The sequence below is a fragment of the Helianthus annuus genome, chromosome 15, assembly GCF_002127325.2.
Source record: "Helianthus annuus cultivar XRQ/B chromosome 15, HanXRQr2.0-SUNRISE, whole genome shotgun sequence".
Taxonomy (NCBI): Eukaryota; Viridiplantae; Streptophyta; class Magnoliopsida; order Asterales; family Asteraceae; genus Helianthus; species Helianthus annuus.
Window position 1 is genome coordinate 58,413,349 of NC_035447.2, and position 7,138 is coordinate 58,420,486.

Genomic DNA, 7,138 nt, shown 5'->3' on the forward strand with positions numbered 1-7,138 from the left:
ACTAGTTTAAGATAAAACGCAATAATTTACATCATATTATTTAACAGGCAATAGTTAACAACACATGTATCTCAGCAAATTCAAAGATAAAACACAATGTTCTAAAATTCGATTACAATTATCATAATAATAATCTCTTTGTTTCTGCAACTTTATTAAGGTAAAACGCATTAATTCACAATATATAAATCCCATAAGAAGCATTAGCATCTTAGATCATAGTTTTAACATAAAATGCAATGTAGTCTCTACTAACAAAAATGTTAAGATAGGGGAAGATATAACTCATTAACTATTTTTCGGAACGGATATGAGATATTAGGTCTACTGTACTTCATAAAACGTAACTTGAATTCAGTTAAAGAGCAAAAATAGATAAAATTACCATTTTCTGAAATATCTTTTCGTTTTCTAGTTCCTTGTTGTTTCATTGTTGATTTTCGGCTAATATTTTCTTGTTCATCTATGTTCTCTTCTGCTGATGATGTTTTTTGCTTCTTTGATGATTTAGGGTTTTCAAAGACGGATTTCTTTTGAGTAACTCGAATGTAAACATTCAAATTATCTCTCGACGACGCCATGAACTTCAATGGAGTATGATTTTCTCAAATTTCTGTATGTGTTTGATCGTTCAATGGAAGTGTAAAACGTAATGCACTATTTTTCGAAGGATTTCTGTGTATATTCAACGGCGGTTATTTGGGAATTTGACGATAATACCCCTGAAACCCCGGAGAGCGTGTTTAAATGACAGTTTTTAATTTGATTTTGATCTAGACCGTAGATTGTTTAATTTGACAGTTTTTAAATGACAGTTTTTAATTTGATTTTGATCCTTCCTAGCGAAATAAACTTCATATTTTATCTCCACCCTTTATCTTAATATATCTTAACAAGAACTTTATTTTATCGTTATTGGAAGTGATCAATGTTTAACTTAATACCCTTCCCGTATGCATTCTAATATGCAATGAGACTAGAGATAATCAAAACATATAATTGCAAACCATAATCTAAAAGTGCCTTAAGTTTAGTTAAGAATAAGCTTGAGAGTGTTGAAGTATGACTCTCCTAGTTTTCTTTGCTAGTACTCTAATGTGTATGAATTCTTTCTAGAAGTACTTAAATTTATATTTGTTCACTCACTTCGCAAATACACTAGTGTTCACTGTGTGCATCAAGCATTTGAATCTTCGCATTTAGTTTCTTTCCATTGTTACCAGTGGCGGACCCAAGAATTATTTTCTGAGGGTGAGAACGAGAGGTTTAATCAAACATTCAAGGGGTGCGATTGGAATTTTTGCATACCCAATCAATCACCTAGGTCTGCCTCAGCTTGTTGCGAAGAAACATTGTTATAGAAAGGAAATAGATGGAATGTTGACAAGTAGGAAAAGAATTATTGTAGGTATATTTTTGCATCTTGTTTGAAATTATTCATTCTTTTATATTGTAGTCCTTTTTTTCTTATGTATATTTGTTGCCCGAAAGTTTGTTTTCTAGCAGCCCGACTAGAGAGCTAAGAAGATGATAACTTTGGCGTTAAGTTCAAGAATAAGAATAAAGATGAGTAATTCTTTGAGTTGTTAGATATTAAAGACAAAGGAATACCGATCCTATGATAAAATTCCATTTGTCATTTTCAAAAACATCTATAACGTACTATTTTGATGATGAAATACCATATATAATTAATCTATATTAATAACAAATTTAAAACAAGAAATCAACAAGTTGATGATGACCTAATCTAGTTACTCGAGATGTGCCATCAACCTAAATTTTTTGTGGCAAACTTGTTATGTGCCATCGCATCAAATCGACTTAATTGTATGATAATAGATTGTATCAATTTAGATAAGTTTATCTAACTTAACATTTTGCATAAAATGTATATATGCTGGTAGTCTATATCATTCTCCAAAGATGAATTTTGAAATACAATGTAAATTGAAATTTATAGGAAAAAAATACACATTGAATTGAAAATTAGATTAGAATTTTATTAAATATCATATACTATTGCTTGATATTTCCCTAACAAAATATATACTATTGCTTGATATTTCCCTAGCAAAATATCTTTTTGACTGACTTGGTCAATTTTTAGAATTTAAAATTGACAGCCTATGTTTAAAACCAAGTGCATTACCCTACTTATACATCTACAAGATGGGGGAATAGTGCCAGGTAGCTGCCTGGCATTCTCTCGTTGGACCAACCTTTTTTTAAATTAATTTTATTCCCAGTTTAAAATTACGCTTTCGTCATTCGTTTAAAAATATGTTTTTGCCCCCAGCTCAAAAAAAAAAATATAATTTTGCCCCTAGCTCAAAATTACGCTTTTGCCCCCGGTTCAAAAACTCATTTTTAATTTTGTTCTCAGATTTTACCCTACATATACATTTAGAAGATGGGGGAATAGTGCCAGGCAGCTGCCTGGCACTCCCCCATTGGACCAACCTTTTTTGAAATTAATTTTATTCTCAGTTTAAAATTACGCTTTTGTCATTCGTTTAAAAATATGTTTTTGCCCGCAGCTCAAAAAAAATATAATTTTGCCCCTAGCTCAAAATTACGCTTTTACCGCCGGTTCAAAAACTCATTTTTAATTTTGTTCTCAGATTAAAATTACGGTTTCGCCCTTCGTTTAAAATTACGGTTTTATTCCCAGTTTAAAATTACGCTTTCGTCCTTCGTTTAAAAATATGTTTTTGCCCCCAGCTCAAAAAAAAAAAAGTAATTTTGCCCCTAGCTCAAAACTACGCTTTTGCCCTCGGTTCAAAAACTCATTTTTAATTTTGTTCTCAGTTTAAAATTACGGTTTCGCCATTCGTTTAAAATTACGGTTTTGCCCCCAGTTAAAAATAAAACTTTGGTTTTCCCTCTACCTTAAAATTACGATTCTGCCCTCAGCTCAAAATTACGTTTTCGCTTACAGTTCAAAATAAAATTATGATCCCCCCAAGCTCAAAATTATGATTTTGCTCTCAGTTTAAAATTATGATTTCGCCTCCAGCTCAAAATATAATTACAATTTTGCCCTCTATACAGACATATATATTATGAGATAGAAATATTCGGTTTATTGCCCCGCAACGCAGACGGGGCAAAAACTAGTTATTATAACATTAATAAACATGTAACTAATAAATTCAAACTTCACGCATTTTTTACAATAAAATGTAAAAAAAATAAACCTATTAAATCCGGAGAAATTCTTTAACATCAAATTCGGGGCTTCAAATTATGAAATTCAGGTCTCACAGTCGGGGCAAACCTCATATGACGTTTGTCACAATATCAAGCACATAGAGCCGTTTCCGTCTATTAATTGAATATGGACATTTTTCTGACTCATTTGTTTTTTCTCTGATTACTTTAAGTATAAATCGGTCATCTCCTTTTTTTTTTTTTTGTATTAAATGACCTTTTAACAAATTACATATTTAGTTATTTCATCACGCTTCTAGGTTTCTTCCATTCACCAAAATTATAAACCATTAGTTTCAACAAGTTGGAATGTTGGATAGATAACCTAAGATGTGTCACCAATCTCACAAGTAACATCATGCAAATGTTTGTGGCTATGTTACACAATCACATCAAATCGTCTTGTACAATCACAAATGATATCAACCACATATACATGTTAGTTATATCACCATAAAAGATTATGATGTATGTTTAGGTTACAGGGGCGGACCCACACCCAGCCCCAGGTGAGCGGGCGCACTCCCGAAAAAAAAAATTATGTTATTTTTCGTCGAAAATCCCTTCTGCACCCTTTAAAATTTTTCTTCCGCACCACTTGGAATTTTTCGTCCACACACCTTAGGTAAAAAAATGTTATCGATTTATATTTTAATTTTTTTTAGTAAACTCTGATTTTTTTTAGAAACTACCTAAATTATATAAACTTATACTACCCACTATTTCATTAAACATAACTAACCCACTAATTTCTAACCCATTAACCAAACCCAACCTAACTTCAAATTATACTAATTAAAATAAGCCCAATAGTCCCTTACTCGCCCTCCCTCTCTTGCGTCGTCTCCTGCCAGCGATCAGTGAACACAACAGCAGCCACAACAGCACATCATCAGTAGCCGCGAACCACCGCCGTCCGACAACAAACCAACTGGAATCCAATAAAGGGTAAGTTTTTACGTTTTTTTGATGATTTTAGTTGACATTATAGGAGAAAAAGGGTAACAAAATTCTTAAATAGGTTTGAAATTTTCTGTGTTTTGACGTTGTTTATGGTTGTTTAGATGATTTTTAGGGTGATTATGTTGTTTAGACGATTTTAGGGTGATTACACACGATTTCTAGGGCTTGAATAATTGAAAATTAAAATTGAAACATTATGTTATGGAGCCATGAACTTATGGATCAATTTGTTTGTGATAGGAACTTGTGTAATCAATTGTTTGTGATAGGAACTTGCGTAATAGGAACTTATGGAACAACTAGCGTAATCGGATTGGCGATGAGAATTTAAGTGATAGTTATATATGTTATATAGAGAAAGACTTGCTTAAGAAAGTAGCTTTAGATGATGTTTTGGATAGATTTCAAAAAACGAAAACCCTTAGGGCAACCTTTTAATTATGTTTGTAACAAGGTTTTACGTGTTTTTGATGATTATATAAATTTAGTTTGATGTTCTTTTGTTTTACATGACCCGATCCGAACTAGACCGACCCGATACACACCGATTTTTTTACTTATATACCTAGGGGTCTAAAATTTTTAAAAATGTTCTACACCCCATAGAAAAATTCCTAGGTCCGCCACTAATATGTTACTAAGACTTTGTTTTTACCACCGTATCTTAGAAGGTACTAGTAAAATATATTATTTTTATATTTTGTTAACATTCAAAAAATATGGACCCCTTTTGTGACTATTTTTTTACTTTTAGTGACACTTTTGGGACAGTTGCAGATTTCAAAGTTCATAAACAACATCCTGTGACAATTAATAACGATCATTATGCGTTTAAACCAAGTGATTCTGCTTTTGTGTTTTTTTTTTTTTTTTTTTTTTTTTGAAAAGTATACTTCGATAAAACACAAATACCAAACTCGAAAACTGGGCGTCAACGCGAACAATAGAACTACATAATTACAAATTTACACCAGTTTTCCCAAGAGACAGATTTAAATTTCAATCTACTTTTGAACTATAAATACCCTACCGACTTGACTTCGCTAATGATCTCTTCTACTCGCGCCTTTTGTCAGAAAATATAAGGTTGTTTCTAGCTTTCCATATGCTCCAGCTTCTGATAATCATTATCCCGTGAAACACTTGTTTTTTCGGATTCTTCAAGCCCAAGTGATTATGAAAATCTAGAACATCTCTGAACGAGAAGAGCAGGCGGAACACGACACCACGCACTAATGTGTTGCCAAAGCAAAGAGGCGATTAAACAGTTTGTGAATAAATGATCAACCGTTTCCTCACTATTTTTACACAAATGTCAGTTTGGGTCATCCACCGCAATATTCCTAAGCGAAGAGCCGAAGCCATCAGAATTCTACCCATTTCGGACCGCCAAGCAAAAACGCTACATTTGAGGGGATTCAATTACACCAATCGATAACATATATTAGTTTTATATTTAACATTCAAAAAAATATGGGACCCCATCGCGACTACTTTTTTACTTTTAGTGACACTTTTGGTACTGGTGAAGATTCAAAGTGAACAATATCGTGAGACAATTAATAAAGAACGTTATGCGTTTAAACCAAGTGATTCTGCTTTTTTTTTTTTTTTTTGAAAATATACTTCGATAAAACACAAACGCCAAGACCGAAAACCGGGCGACAATGCGAACAAGAGAACTACATAATTATAAGAGTAAATTGCGACCATTATAAGAGTAAATTGCGATTTTGGTCTCTGTGGTTTAGTAATTATTGCTATATTTTACAAAATCAAAATATCTTAGAATTTTCATACCAATGTTTCTATTTTATTGCGGTTTTGATCCACCATATTAATTCTATCTAACTTATAGTTAAAGGATATTTACATATATCCCCTTATTAATAGGTCTTATTACATATTTACCCAACTCTTAAAATCAATTACATATTTTCTTTTTCTAAACAATATATTACATATTTATCCATTTAATTAAATTTACTATTATTAAATTACTATTTTACCCTTAATAAACTTATTGAATTACTATTTACATATTTCCCCTACAGCTTCACCTATCAAGCTACTTGACATTTAATCAAAATAAATAACAAAAAGAACAATAAACCAACACACACTATATTATAAACCAACTCCAACTCTTGACCCATTTTTCACCCGATCCAAAGTAAGCCAACGCCTATTATTTAAATTTTATTGTTTTGACACATTACCAACAACAGGAACCCAAAAATTAACTTTTTACGTTACAAACAAACAGGTTGGCATTGAACATAATGCTGATATTTCTAAAAGTTCTAAAGATTTAATGGTGTCGCAACCCCCGTCCCCTAACTACCCGGGAACGGGCGACCGTGGTCAGTTTCGGTGGTATTCATGTTTATCATTTTGGTAGCGGAAATTACATCAGGACTGTAGTTAGAAAATATTTTATCAGAGTAAAATACCACATTTTCATAATATTAAACATGTGGGAATAATCCCAAGTTTCAAATACACACATTTTCATAGGGACAAACCCTATTTTATTTAATAAAAACATCTCTTTATTTTAGGTAACTTTATAGCCACTTTTCCAAGCCTTCAATCCTGTCCAGTTGGCTTCTATTTGGCTTTCACATTTTGTTACCTGAAACGCGTTTAAAAACATTTTGTCAGTGTGAAATACTGGTGAGTGAATCTCGGTTTAATCAAGTTAAGTAAGACCATTGTACAGTATTGAGGGCGGTCGCGCAATTACATTTGTTTCCATCTACTTTAATTACCACCCACGGTACTGTCAACCCAACTTGTGGTCATGTTACTACTCACAATGTAGTAACAAATTTTGTATACAAAACCCCAACATACCGACGATAATTGTAGAATACAAATACTCAATCACTGTTTAATATAATATTAATTGTGTGAGGTTTTGTGAAAACAATTTGCAAAAAGGAGATTACTCACATTGCTG